Genomic DNA, 15,877 nt, shown 5'->3' on the forward strand with positions numbered 1-15,877 from the left:
TAGAATGTTTCTGGCATAAAGTGCTATCTAAATACTGATATTTTAAAGCATGTTCTGTATGCTTCTAAATATTTTAAATGCATTGACGGTATACATTTTGGAAAGTAAAGACCTGGGAAAAATAGTACCGAGTTGGGCACATCTTTTGAGCCAGCATAGAACTACACGTGGCAGTGTCAGGCTTTTAGATCTTGGGGCTGGTGGCTCTGAGGGGGAAGATTGTTCTCAGCTTGCCTGATCTGCAAAGGTGAGAAGGCACTTCATTCCTCGTGCAAGACCAAACAGAATGTCAATGTCGCTTTACTTCCTGGTCACCCCTGGCCCTGGTTTTGAGGTGGCGGTCACGGCTAGCCCTACAGAAAGCCTCCCAACAAATTAGTAAATGCCCAGGCACCGTCCGGTCAGTGACGGAGTAGTTGAGTGCCTTACTAACTCAGTGGGCCACCCAGCAGGGATTGAAATAGCTTGGCGCTGTCTAGCTCCAGCATTCAGCCCGAAAGACTGTGGTGAGCTTGGCATGAACGGCTACCAATCGCTACTGTTGACCCTCAACCAACAGGTGGCATACTTTTCAGAATGTGTTAAAAGGAGCAATTTGGCATATTTTGAAGACCTTTCAAGCATAACTGCCCATGCATGATGGAAATATTTTACTAGGCTGCACCTCGTGTGAAAGACAGATTTGAGGCGCTCTGTTCATTGGATTCCCTTCCCCCGAGACCTTGGTTTCTACTCGCGGATGCGTCATATCCAGGAGCTGCTTTTAGCTTCTGCTCATCAAATCGTAGCCGATCATTGACACTGTATACTTCAGCATCTCCCTGCCTGAGACCAATATGCTAAAGCACTCCACTTCATCCAATCAGTGGCTCTGGACCATTGATCTCCTGGCGAGGGCCGCAGTGGGGGCGCCTGATGCGTCACAACTCACTGCATTGCTAAACTAGAAGAAACTCAAGAGACTGCATCGTTCAAGTCACTATAGCAACACGAAACTATGCTTGCAACTGTGATTACCACAAATATACTTTATGCACAAGTGATCGCAGAGGATGACATGACGGTCAGAAGCAATAGACGCCAAGACAAGTGTTGCACTAACGGAGACCTGGGAGATCATCGCTCTCCAACAATCAAACAGATAACATAATAGCCACCCGAACATAATTTGTTAAACAAAACCTTATTCTAAAGAGGCTGTTATTTTCGGTGCCAATTTGACTGCCTTCTGACTGCTTCTCAAGCACGTATAGTGTGTGAACGCTGTGAAGATGCTACAGAAACTGTTTATTTGCAGAGTACCCGCTCCATAACTCAATGGTTACTTGGCGTTTTTGTCAGATCCCATTAGAGGCTCCTGCCGCGTGTCTTACTAGAGCAGGTGGGTCTTGCTTGTTGCCTTGAAAGGCATCACGCTGGAAGGGCCGAGTTTTGTTATTGTGGAGGTGGGCTATGATTAAGTGAATCTGCTTTCCTCTCAGCACTTGAATGCTGCTTTTGGGACACGCAGGGTGGCGGGACTCGGCAGAGCATAGCACTCAGTTTGGTAGCATTGCCAGATATATTGTTGTAGGTAGCATGGTTCAGAGCTGCACAATGATTTGGATCCAAGGCATATAGCATTTAGAAGGATTCTGGCCTGCTCTGGACACCAGTGTTCCTTTCAAGTGATTGGTGATTGGCTAGCCTTACATTCGGCCAATGATGAGTCTACTCATAAAAGGCTAATGAGACGGATACATCAGGCCGCGGGTCAGTTTGTGAGGTGCAGCTTAGGAGTCTACTGCCAAGGTCTCTGAAATTCACAGCTGTTTGGTAAACTGATCTAATGTCGGAGTTGTGGGTTATTCACTTAAAAGCCCTTATGTCCTTCATGTATAACTCCCTTAGAAATAGTCTACTGGTTACAGGCTTGGGCTGCGCTTAGGTAGTTTTACATGTTGGACTTGAAGGGGTTAAAATGCATTTGCTTGCTATAATTTCGTTTTTTTGATCAGTCTTGAAGATGTGTTCTCGGGGTAATGCGGCTGTCACTGTCCTCAGTCGGAATAAACAAGTGTCTCCATTGAAGACCTGGGACTGATGGACTCTCCCCAGGGTATAGTGGCATGGATTTCAAAATAGTGGCCCCAAAAGATGCAAGTCCTGTAGCTCCAATCGAATGATTGAAAACTTCCTCTACCGAGGAAGTTCCTTAATTTAACTGATGTAGGTGGCTTCGGTGTCAAAAAAAGGTTGTTTTGTCCTTTGGGCTAATTAAAAGGAGTGTTAGATGGCTAGGCGACTGTGCAAACTTGCAGCAAAATCACTATAAGGTGGATGGTCTGCTAAGGGGCTTGGATTGCGCATGATTTACAAGCACATACCTGTATGGGAGCGTACACACTGGTCACCCGGCAACTCCCTGCCGAATGTTTCAGCTTGGACACAGACTCCTAGAGCTGGGTAAGCCTGGTGAGGAACCGGTTCTGTCTTGACCCGCCTTTGGGGTCAGTGCCTACTCAAAAGCACTGGCCAGCCACAAGCCCCACATACTGCCTGTGGCATCTGTGAAGAATAGTTTTTTTAAATAAAAAAAAGCATGCTTCCTCGATTTGGGAGAGCACAGTTGCCAGAATTTCTGCTTCGCCGTACCCCCTGCACCGCCTAGCCCATTCACTCTGGTGACTGGCTGGTGTGGGATAGGGAAACTAAGCATTTTCTGATTTCCTGTTGCATTGACGGCGTGGCGACCAGTGGCAACTTTGGAGCATGCTCCCATTGTCCCTGGCCCCACCAGAGTCGCCAACCCCCTTTCTTTCCCTGTTCCTCATGCCACCATCCCCGATTCCCCCAGCATGCCATATGTGATGTCACCTTCTTTTCTCTCTCCCATTCTCTGACAGCCATCCACAAAATACCAGCACCATTCCCCCATCCCAAGAGTACCACCAGTCCAACTCTGCCAGCCACAGACTCCCCTCCCACACTCCACCCCCCCCCGTTCTGCATAGCCATTTCCGTGGCTCTTAGCATGTTTGGCCCCAAGAGCCAGGCCAGTCTCCACTGGCTTGGCTTAGCCTTGAGATAACGGCCCAAGAGCCAGGCCAGTCCCCACTGGCTTGGCTTAGCCTTGAGATAACGGTCTCTCCCAGCTCTACCTACTCATTGGTGTGATTGTAAATGCATAATTGTGAATCTGAAGTTGGTTCTCGCTCTAAGAATGAGTCTCTGAAGCGCGCCAAATCTGTGAGGTCTTTTGTGATTCTGTTGCTTAGAAACCAGCTGACGTTCAGAATATCGAGCTGCAGGCTCTGCCAGGCAGCTTCATACACACCTTCTCCGAGCGACGAAGGGCTCACCTCAAAGGACAGGAACTCTCGAATAGCATCAATAATAAAAGCATGTCCGCAAACAAGGCTTTATCGGTTAACTACAAGTGGTCTGTCCTCCTGGCCCATCCGATAGTGATTCTTGATGGCTCAAGGCTTCTTTTTGTCTTAAAGGTTGCTGCATGCACACATTAGCCTCCTTCAACCGCTCTTTACCCTGCCCCCATTGCTATATCAACTCGCAACTCGTGTTAATGATCAAATAACGAGCACCCTCGATTCCCCAACCTTAGTTATATGGAAAGCGCTGTTCGCCTCCTGGGACTGTTTCTCATTTAAATTGCACATTATTAAAGTGTTGCTTTGTGACCCGTTGCTAAAGCCTCTTTCAAGTTGATCTGACACCATGGCGTTTTTCCGCCTTTTTGGTGTTCAGTGTTATTGTGAATTCTTTGCATGTCTGAAAAGCCTTTTTCCGTTCTGTGAGTCAGGACCTAAAACAGGCTACGATTGGCTGCTTCAGGTGCAAGTGTCAGACTAAAAGGCGTCTTGAGGATCGAACTAGCAAGCTAAATAAAATGATTGCAAGAAGTTACGCCAACAGCTATCGATCTACCCTTGTGTAGCCGGCCTGGCCCCTCTTCGTTAAAACTCTGTGGAGAGGAATGCTACTATTCCTAAGCATGCCTCTGAAAGGCATGTGTTGCATGTAGTCTTGCTCCTCCTATATTCCCCTATCACCTGCCCATTCTGCCGCGGAGCTGCCACTTCACCCAAGCCCTTAGACTTTGGTCAAAGTGGCAGGATGCTGTGGCTTGCTACTCTTGGGCGTGTGTTTAAAATGATGATTTGGCGATTTAATCTCAATGCATTGGCAGCATTTCACTTGCCTACAGATTCTCCTTGTGCCAGTTTCCTGTGTTTCCTAACCCGGATAATAAAATATTCTGTTTTGGAAAGTAGGCACATAACATAATGGAATAAAAGTGTCTGTGTCTTGGTCATCCTTAAATTTTGAACTCCTTTTTGACTGACTTCAAAGGTGATACTGTCACGCATCCTATAAAATGTATGCTTACCCAAAAGTAACCAACCAGTTTGAAGGACACCACTCTGAAACCTAGTTATTCAGCTGTAACGTCCAGTTTGTACCCGTCCCAAACAGTTCATTGTGTTCGTGATTATCTATTGAGCTTGAACTCAAATCCTCAATGTCTACCTCTTCTATCATGACTATAAACCTCGCCAGTTGCAGTGAGACCCCTTTGCTCATTAACAATCAAAGTTATTCTAGAACATTGTGCAATTCCTCCTAATCCGGCGCATTGTGGGCTGCCATGACACGTCACCACCTTGTAGGTCCCCGTACGCAGGAAGCATCTTGGCTTGCCTCACACCTTACACTTCTTGTCTTGCGTCGAACAGTGCTCATACACTACAATGTATTTTCTTCACCTCCCTTTCACAGTACTCTTCTAGTTTTGCAGTGGACAGCCCAGACAGCTTGCTCACTTAACAAAAATCTGCTCAACTCTGCTGTATACACAGCTGAGGGTGCCATGCTCTTGGAAAACATTGTAGTCGCTTGAAGTGAGATATTTTAGCTGCAAACCTTCTGCATTTTGGCATTGTAATGGTGAGTAATCAGCTGGTCTCTTATTAGATGATCGTTAATGTTCCAAGTGCACCTTTTCAAGGTAAAAACCTTAAATGTGAGACATTCCTCTATAGCTTGTCCCTGATGTTGTTGCTTAATTTCTGAAGTTATCCTTCTGCTGCATTGGATGGTCGCACACACTTTTTCGCCGGTCATCTCGCTGCCTTCTCTCTTCTTGCTCCTCCTCCTCTTCTTCTTCGCTCTAGTTTCCACACGGGTAAGTGGTGAAATATTTGCTTCAGCTCTGCTCACAGAACGTTCAGTGGCGAATTACATGTCTTCGTTCATCATGGTATTCACTGTAAATGCTGTTACCATTGCCTCCACTTCTGTGATGATGCTACTGATGTATGCAAACAATTGTGAAACACTTGTGTACAGGCGCGTTATAAATGACATATATCCGATCAATAGTTGTTGATGTTATGTTGCTGTGATCCTTGTGCCATATTGTCCAGTGGGATGCTTTGGAAAGCTGAAGAAAAAGGTTATATGCTTTCTTCCTCGTATTAGCAGGGAAACTGCATCGCCAGATGTTCCTTAAAGTTGCACAGGTTGTGTTTGTCTTGTCAGGCCTTTGAGAGTTGCAGCAATATATTCCCAAAATAGGCTTCCAATGACTTCTCAGTTGGGACAACATGAATGCACACTACATCTGTGGTGTCTATTTTCAGTATGCAGTCTTTATTCCTCATGAATTGGTTCTTGATGCACTTTGACTACATTTTGTAGAGCCAGTTGTGCGAACTGGTTATGCTCCAGTGTCTTCTGTGTGCGCACACACAACTGTATTTTGAATGACCCTTTGCTTTCTGGCTCGAGCGTACTGCCAGTCTTGGCTGTTCCTCTGTGGTTGCTGGGAGACATTTATTTCTTCTGTCCTTGCTTAAAGCCTCCTTCATAGGATATGCAGATTTCTCCAGCATTGGATCTTTCATGGATTCCAATGCTGTGAATATTCACCGTTGTGAGGCTGGGAAGACTCAGTAACTTTAGTATAGTAGTTTTCCTATGGAACAAGCTTAGACACCTTGAGTGTACTATCAACGTAATTATTGGTGCTTTAGGCAGCACCAATGGGATGTCGGGAGTATAGTTCTGCCCTGCAGCTTCCCCTCACCAAGTGCCTGGCTCCAGTGGCAGCTTACCTGCGCAGAAACGGGCACCATGTTTATCCGTACATGGACACTGGTTGATTAGGGGGATGTCTTGCTAGCAGACTTTGGAGTCTCTTCACGCTGCTATGCTCCTGTTACGTCCGGGCTTCGCCATCAACTTCAGCAAATCCTTTCTGACGCCCTAAAAGGATCTGGTCTTTCTGGGAACCCAATTGCAGACGGCTCTCAATCAAATCAGGCCATAAATGGAAAGGATAGAGAAGCTCTTGTCCCTGGCCGGCTCGTTTTCACCAAGAATATCGGTCACGGTTTGCTCGTACATGTCTCTCCTCGGCACCATGTCGGTCCTGCATCCCACTCCTTCCAAATTGTCATCTTTTCATGCACCCAATACAGGAATTTCTCACTTCCAGGTGATCCCAGATACAGGGTTCCTGGTCGCACAGGGTGCTCATTTCACGGGCTCTGGCAGACGCTGTGCAGTGGTGTACTCATCCTGTCAACATAGAGCAGCACATGCCCATGATGGAACCAGATTTTCAATACACCATAGTGGCCGATGCCTCTCAGGCCGGATGGGGTGCTCATCTGGACCAGTTCCAAGTCAAGGGTCTGTGGTCTCCCACGGAAGCATCCCTACATATCAACGTTTTCGAGTGGAGAGCAGTACACTGGGCGCTCAAGTCTTTTCTTCCCCTCATCAGAGACTCTGTGGTAAGAATTCTCACTGACAACACCCCAACCATGTTTCATCTGCGTAAGCAGGGTGAACGCACTCGCTACTCCTTAACCAAAAGCCCAAACCATCTGGCACTGGCCATACCACATGAGATTCAGATCCTGGGTTTCCACCTGCCAGGGATTCAAAACATGCAGGCAGATTCCCTCAGCAGGGATTCTTCTCAAATGCATGAATGGCAACTGAACGACACCCAGGTGGCTAAGATATTCGAGAAATGTGGCACTCCTCCTCTGGACCTGTTTGCCAGCCCCGAGAACAAGCAGTGCCTTCACTTTGCCAGCCAGAGTTCCTCATCCGGACTCCAAAGAGGGGGGGTGGTGCATTCTCTTTTTCGTGGACGGTGATGTTCTCCTACGCGTTTCCACCTTTTCCCCTGATAAGGAAAACGATTCTGATGAATCACACGGTTCTCTGCAAAATCATCTTGGTAGCCCTGTTCTGTCCCAGACAGACCTGGTTCTCAGACCTTCTCCTGGCGAGGGGTGACCCTCTTCATCTGGGTTCCCAGCCGGATCGTCTCTCCCAGAACAAGGGGATGGTGTGGCATCCCAATCCGGGCTACCTCAACATAGCTGCCTGGCTCCTAGCCAATTCAAGTTCGGAAACCTAAATATACCTTGGGATTGCCGACGCATTTTGGCTGCAGCAAGAGCTCCATCTACTGACGCATCCTATGCCCGTAGGTGGAAAAGGTTCGGTCTGGTGTTCTCAGCAACCTGACTTACAGCCATTGCATGTTTTACCTCAGCAACTCCTTCCTTACCATCTGCTTTTAGCAATGGATGGTCTGGCAATATCGTCTATCAAGGTTCACCTGGCGGTCATCTCAAGATTCACACGGAAAAGAGATTTTACACCTCTATTCAGTGATGGGATGATTAAACATTTTTCAAGTGCCTTTTCAGGACCTTTTCCCCCCCGAAGAAAAAGTTTTCTCCGGTTTGGAGTCTTAACCTGGTGCTCTCGGCCCTCATGAAACCACAGTTTGAGCCCATGTCAACGGCAGCCATAACATTTTTTACTTGGAAAACAATTTGTCTAGTGGCCATTACGTCCTTCAGACGAGTATCAGAGTTGCAGGACCCTCCATATTTGTGCTTCAAGGAAGACCAGGTTCTTCTCTCCACAAATCCACACTTCATTCCAAAGATTCCGTCGGACTTTCATAAGAACACATCAATAGTCTTACCAACTTCTACTCAGGCGGAAAAAGCATTGCATTCCCTGGATGTCAAAAGGGCGTTAAAGTACTATCTGGATCGCACAGAGCATCCAAGTAACTTTGTGGTGTTCGGCCCCTCCAATAAAGGGAGGCCGATTTCTAAATAAGGCATCTCACGCTGGGTGGCGGTGACAATATCTTTCTGCCACGCTAAAGCCAACAGACCATTAGTCGACTCCCAGAGCGCTCACTAAAAGGTCCACAGCGACCTCGGCGCCTCTTTGGGCAGGCATACCAATCGGAGACATTTGCAACGCAGGGACATGGGCAGTGCCCACACATTCACCAGGCACTACTGTCAGAATCAACAGTATCTGAGGACGTACAGGTGGGGCGAGCGGTGCTCCAACACCTGTTCCAGTAAGGTAAGCCTTCCAGCTTCCAGGGTTTTGGCTCTATTCCTGTTTTTATGTATTGACTGGAATTGATGTTTTTTCTCTTGTTAATAAGTTTGCCTTACATCCGCATCCTGTTTGCCCGTTATGCACCTCCAGGCTATCCTACTGCTACAAAGTCTATTCACAGCATGTGAATCCATGAAAGATACAATGCTGGAAAAGGGAGTAGTTTCTTACCTGCAACTCAATTTCTCTAGCGTTGGTATCTTTCATGGATTCACATGCGACCCTCTGACCTTTCCCCTCAGGCAAACAGCCTCTTTTGGCATCTTCTTTTTGGTAGAGGTTAAAATCTGAGAAGCTGCGGGGGTGGGGGGGGGGGGGGGGTGGGGGACTATACTCCCGACAACCAATTGGTGCTGCCTAAAGCACCCATAACGACGTTGAAGGGACACTGAAGGTGTTGAAGCTTTTTCCATAGGAAACTGTTCGTTCTCGTTAACACCGCCCACCCGGTTCTGGTGTAGTGTTTTTATTGCCATGGCTTCTGCTCTGTACACATTTGCAGGCAGCTCTCTTGTGGTTCCATGCGATAATGTCCCTGCAAAAATGTCGCCAAGAAAAAAAATGGCTGTGGTTTGCAGGGCCATTATCACATGGAACATAAGGGGGGACACGCCAGCTCTCCTTGACCCCATATATAAAGTCGCCACAGCCTTTTCCCGGTGACCATATGTATGGTGACCCTGTATAGGAGGGTTATTACCGAAATACCTCTTTTGCAGCCACTCTGGTTCCACAATCTTCCTCCACTGCCAACGGGCTCCTTGCATGCCAGAATGTGGTTGACAGAAGGCGAAGTTCCCCCTCACTGGTTTTTCTGTTTCTTCTCGCCAAAATTATGATGTTAGGGTGAGGCAGGCGAACAGGAAAAAAGTAGTGTCTTTATTACCGGAGGTACAAAGGAAGTAAAATCCTGGACCACTCCTAACTGATTATTCAAAATGTGCCCCCCAAACCCACATCTACATTCTATACATACATATTGATATGCCTTGTACATGCCCACAAACTACACTACACGTTTTCTAAGACCCAATACTACAGTCTGTTTATCCATAGGGCTATGAAATGGGAGAATCTGTGTCAGCAAGCGTTAACACACTGGTAGGTCAGAATTGGGAGACGGACAAGGAGGCATGTTATCTCAACACTTCTTTTTACCAAAATGTAAGGTAAGGCCTAAGCTGTCCCCAAGCGTACAGATCTAGCCCTAATCAAAAATGGAGTACGTAAAAGGTTGATCGTCAGGACTTCTTACTTAAATGAAGTCCTCTGTCCAGAAACCTAGTCTAACCTAAATTCTTTCCCACCAACTACAAACAAAATGCAAAGGAACTGTGGCTGGTTTCACCCACTGTGGTGTCTCTTGGCTATAGGCTTCTCGCCTAGAACCACAGTCCAAAGCATGCACTGAAAGTCCTTCCAGTCTCTATCCTTCATATCAACGTAGTTTATCTCGTCTCTTGTTTGCCCACTCTGGGGTTGTTTCCTCTTTTTCCACTCTGGATCCTCTGGATTATATATTCTCACCTCACCTTGGGGCTTCTTGTGATTCTTCCCGCTCTGGGGCCGTCCTGTGCTCTTCCCAACTCTAGGGGGACTCTCTGGGCTCCCCCTGCCTTGAGGAGGGGGGGACGACTCTCTGGGCTCACCCTGCCTTGGGGGTGGGGGGGAGGAAGCGACTCTCTGGGCTCACCCTGCCTTGGGGGGGGGGGGGGCGACTCTCTGGGCTCACCCTGCTTTGGGGGCGGGGGAGGACTCTCTGGGCTTACCCTGCCTTGGGGGGGATGTCTCTCTGGGCTCACCCTGCTTTGGGGGCGGGGGGGGAGGACTCTCTGGGCTTACCCTGCCTTGGGGGGGGGGGGACTCTCTGGGCTCACCCTGCTTTGGGGGCGGGGGGGAGGACTCTCTGGGCTTACCCTGCCTTGGGGGGGGGGGACGACTCTCTGGGCTCACCCTGCTTTGGGGGCGGGGGGGAGAACTCTCTGGGCTTACCCTGCCTTGGGGGGATGACTCTCTGGGCTCACCCTGCTTTGGGGGCGGTGGGAGGACTCTCTGTGCTCACCCTGCCTTCGGTACTCTCCTTGCTCGACTCTCACCTCCCTCCACCCAATCCCCTGGAGCCACCGCTTACCTGCGACTTCTCGGCAGTGCTTCCTGGGCAGGTTGGTGTGCCCTTCTGACGTGGAGCCACTTATGCGACCAGGCACAGAAAGCTACAGTAGGACCTCCATAGTTGACTTGTTGCTTGCACCACATGTAATTCGAAAAAAGCCTGCTAACTAATTTTAAACCAGTGCAAGCACTTGAGCTAAGATCCTGTGGCTATGGTTTGACATTTAAGGCTGCTGTTTTGGGGATAATTTTGTGGAGCAGATTGATTGTGGAGCTGGCTGTGGGAGTGAGGAGGAGACTGAATAAGGTGGCCCCTTTACAGAGGGAGCAAATAATCATCATCATCCTCTTAGTCGTTGTCTCTTGACGAGTACGCTGTAGATAAGGGAGCCGCGCAGCAGGAGGGCAAAACCTAGAGATTAATGGCAGGGAAGCACCACATTGAAGGGAGACCAACCTCCTGTGCAATGGAGCTAGCATCCACACCCTCGTATGTCCTGGAAGTCGAAGTAATAAATCTAACCCCCTCCTGGTAGAAGCACCCACCATGGAGAAAAGATCAGAGAGGAGCACAGGGGAAGGGTGATGAGTCCGAAGAGAAGGTGGCAGAAGTATGTCCATTGATGCCCGGCGCCAATAGATTCTCCCCCCTAGCAGACCAGGATGCGGTAGTAAGATACTGCTCTACGAAGAGAGCTGGGAACACTGGGGGATCAAGGAGATGGTTCGGGACATTGGGAAAGGTAAGGATGCGTGCTTGCTGGTGCGAAAAGCCAGCAGGTCTCCGTCAGCTAATGCACGCAACTGGCCACTAAAGAAATCAGAGGTTAGGGTTAAAAAGTCCAAACCCACCCCTGAGGCCATGCAGGGGGTCATCTATCAAAAACCGGGAGGGAGCCCCTATTGAAGCCATCTGGAAAGTTCAGGAAAAATCGCTGATACATGATGGCTAGAATAATGATCAACTTAAGTAGGTTGTCAAACCTTCTACAGCAGGGGTGCATCCACTGCCCTGACACCCCAAATAAAGATCAGAGTACCAGTATGAGGAAGGATCAGCCTAAGGGGACATCATTGCCATTGCACGAGAGACCACATGGCCCCACGTAGTACATGGCATGGATGCCAGCTGGGCAAAACCATTATTAGAGGTCATACAAATTCAAGCTAACAAGGGCGAACGGATGATTAGCGACAGTCTTGGCTGTTTTAAACCCTTTTCATCCTGGCCAAGAAAAGCTCAGTCACTGAGGCCCTGAAGTACCTCGCAGCTTTTGGGTAGAAATCCAAACCGGTATTCCAAGGTGTCGCCCCCCAGCAGGTCTGGTTACCTTGATCAGAACAAGCATTGGTTCTGGTCATTGTGCCTAGATTGGTGGAGGGGAGCTCTGCAAACCACAAAATGCAATTTAATAAAGTTATGCACTGGGTGCGCTCTAAGAGAGGGTGCACCTCGGTGATCCGTGAGGACATTGTGTATTGCAAAAGAATTGGCCAAACTAGAGGAGGAAACAACTTCATCCAGGTTTTCCTGAGAAAAGAATGGCTAGCACTTGGGTTACTCTGGATTGAAACCCGAACGTATCCACCGGAGGGTTGCAATATCTCTATTTAAGCTACAAACCTTGGGGCCCAGTATCTGGAAACGCGTTTGATAGGCCATAGCTTTGGTAGGCACACATCATGGGGGGCACAGGGTCTTGGGTGCCCTCAGGAACCTGTGGGGCGGTAAATCGGAAATGGCACCAAACCTAGAAGAGGTTGACTGATGCAGGAGCCTGTATTGCCAAGACTCCACACCTGCATTCATTAAAAATACTGTCATGGAATATAGCGGGCCTTGCTTAATGAGTCGGTTGCATATTTGCAGCCCTACGACATAGTTCTTTTCGTAGATACTTGGGCAGTAAAGGACATGCCGATGCAGGGATATGAGCTTTTTAAAAACAAGCCAAAAAAGGGCTTAAGAGGGAGGCCGTCCGGGGGCTTGGCTTTTGGGATAAGGACAGCACTGAACTGGGAGGTTAAACCGATATCCACAGGGTCTTTGGACTTGCTCTCACTGGAAATGCTGATACCGAAGTGAGGCAGGGGTCTTCTATTTAACATCTATAATAGGCTAAATGGTAAGTCAAAAACCAGTGCTGTGAAGTGACTGATCGGCGCGGGACAGCTGTTAAAGGGGAGAATTGTATCATAGCCCTGGGGGATTTTAACACTCACTTGGAATTGCCCAACATGCTGGATGGCCTCTGGGACGACCAGGATGAGGCCTGGGTGATCCCTGATGTAATAGCCAACCCACCAGTGGGAGCACATCCGGAGTCCCTGGAGATCATAGGAAGGTTGCATAATATCGGTTTGAGGTGCTGTAATGGCCGGTTTACTGCGGACCAGCCGGCAAAGCACACCTATTAGGACCTGAATGGTTTCTCAAGGATAGATTATGCCCTTACGTCGGGTTCGGATTGGCATTAAGTAGAGGGATTTGAGGTCTTGGAGCGGATAGAAAGTGATCACAGACCAATTCTGAAGTGGCTGATCGAGCGGTGGATCTATTAATAGATGGTCATGCCAGACGATCTGTTAAGTGGGTTAATATGAATATTAATTTGGAGGACCTAGCCCGAATATTATGATAAAATCACTTAGCAGATTGAATTATGTGGTGCACACACGCCCTCTACATGTAATAAAAGCATGAGCTTCGTTAATATGCTAGAGGAGGTAGGACAACATCCAACTGTTCCAGTTAAGCGAATAATAAAAGGGTGAAAGAAGTTGGACACTTGGTTTGACCAGGATTGCCGGGAAGCCAAGCAGGCCCTGATAATGTACATGAGGGACACTGCCCCAGTTTATAAGTTCCATCTTCGTTATCTGAGGAGGGTTTATAAAGAGGTTATGGCTAAAAGAAAAAGCCCCAGTATATACAGGATAGATGGGATTCATTGCTGGAATGTGTAGAAGGTAAAGATCATCATGTTGGCTTTTGGAGGTTGATCACGGATCAAGAACTCAAGGGTGATGTAAAGGTTGCAAATGCATAAATTGAATAATGTGATGAAATCATTACAAGAGTCTGTATACCCTCCCACACAGGCCCGCTCTGGGTGGTGGCACAGAAATGGAGTGTGATGGTGAAAGTCAGCTGCCAATTACAGTGGCATAAGTGGCAAGGGCAAAAAGAGCGCAGAGGAGAGGGGGGAGGGGAAGGTAGGCACCAGTACCGGTGGACCTCTATAAGAACGAGGAGGTAATCTGGGCTCCGGTCCTATCTATGGTCTTTAACGCCATACTACAGCAAGAGTGGCTTCCAGCATCCTGGAAGTCCGCCATGATTATCTACATATTTAAGAAGGGTATAGGTCAGATACGGCAACTACCGCCCTATTTCGCTGCTTGATGCAGCAGGGAAGACCTTTGCAAAGGTTCTACTGCAGCGCCTAGTAGCATGGGCAGAGGACACATCAACTAAGCCTTCTCCAGGCTGGGTCCCAAGCTGGGAAAAGTACAGTTGACCAGGGTTTCAGGTTCCACCTAGAGGTCCAAAAACATCTTAGAATTGCAAATATTGACCTATACGGGCCATTTGTGGACCTAAAAGCCGTATTTGATAGCATGCCACGAAGATTTACTGCAACCGATATAACTTTTATATAGTAACAACATGGCTGTTGTCTCCTAGGGGCTGGGAGGAGAAGTCACCAAGCATTTTCGAGTGGACCGAGGTGTCTGCTGGGGATGCGTCCTTGCTCTCATTTTATTTTGACTTCATAGCAATTCCATCATATTGATGGAGGCAAGTACGGACCCCCCGAGAATGGTAAGGGAGCATATTCCTGTTCCCCTTTTTGCAGACGACGCGGTCCAGCTGTCTACCACACCGATGGTACTGTGCTGAGCCATGCCCATATGTGAGGATGAGTGCAGTAAATTGGGCTTGGACATTAATGTCTCAAAAACAAAGGCTATGGTTTTCTCCCTCAAGAGCTGGGTCCATACCTTTGAAACTGAAGGTGGGTGAAAACATCCTGGAACAGGTGGATTGGTAGGACTACCTGGGGGATTCGATTCACAAGTGGGGTGCGATGGGAGAACCAGGTTTCCAAGGCTAACCGCGTATTGCAGATAAAACAGTGGGGCGTTGAAGGCTTATTCTGCAAGGCACGGTAGTGGTGCCATAGTTCCGGCTCTTAATCTTTACCAGGCGCAGATCAAGGCATCAGCAATGTATGGGGCCGAGGTCTGGGGTCACGCAGTCACATCTCTAACCGTTACATTAAACACATTTTTGAAAGCAACAATCCCAATCAGCTCCAATAGAATGAAGTGCGATTTACACCCTATAGGAGTAGAAATAGCGATCAGACAAGTTTACTATAGGGTCCGGGGAAATTGGGAGTTAGGGATATATTGCAAGGTATTGGAGTATGTTTTGTCGGTGGGGGCTGTCGGAAGATTGGCTGGCTTGCGCACATCAAAAAATGGCTTACCCGGCTTGGCCACTCTTCTTATTGATATGATCCACGATCTTGGTATGATCCACGATCAATGGAGGGAGACTCGAAGGGCAGGGTGGTGGCAGCCTTCGAGAGATGCAAACTGACCAGAGCAGTAATATCAACAAACGAATAAGCAAGGTCGATCTCCGCTGTAGAGTAACCACTGCTACACTCTGAGTGGGTAACCCCTTGTGTGGGTGGTCACAGAATTTGCATCCTCGACATCCGAGACGACACACTGCTGCTTCAACGATCTTGGCAGCTGAATGCACTGGCAGTGGGCTTGACCGCGCCTGTTGACAAGATGACGACTGCATCCTAAAGAAGTGGATCCTTCCACCTCTTAATCTGACCCACTATGCTCCTCGGAATCGACCACATAGGACCCTCCACTCGTAAAGACACTCCTGTCCTGATGAAGGCCTACACCACTAGAGCTCACCTAGCTCCACGCAAAATGGCCGAAACACTGTCGTGTTGACATGTATTATATGTTGTTCAACTCTTGATTGTGCCCACACTCTATGGGCCCCCTTACCGGTCTACGATTCCACTGAATTCTCTAAGCGTCCTTCCCAAGGAACCTATAGAGAATGAACAAACTGTACAAGTAAATGTCTCAAAATTGACTACTTGATCATTCGTACTTAGGATATTCACATTTGAGGACATACAAAGTGTAGTACCTATGTTTTTGAAAAATACCAGTGTATTACTACACCACTGCACTTCAAAATAAAACCCTTTTGTGCAGAAGAACAGTTTACAGACAACTCTGTGACTACCCACACAAGGGGTTACCCACT

At 48.1% G+C, this 15,877-nt stretch overlaps 1 protein-coding gene across 5 annotated transcripts in view; it reads left to right on the top strand.

Moving 5' to 3' along the window:
* The window catches only part of LOC138581130 (protein MTSS 1-like), an 885,917-nt gene that overhangs the window by 213,023 nt on the left and 657,017 nt on the right, over positions 1-15,877 (top strand). The gene's annotated exons all lie outside the window — the stretch shown is intronic.

This window comes from Ambystoma mexicanum, chromosome 3p (assembly GCF_040938575.1).
Source record: "Ambystoma mexicanum isolate Mex_15411 chromosome 3p, UKY_AmexF1_1, whole genome shotgun sequence".
Taxonomy (NCBI): domain Eukaryota; kingdom Metazoa; phylum Chordata; class Amphibia; order Caudata; family Ambystomatidae; genus Ambystoma; species Ambystoma mexicanum.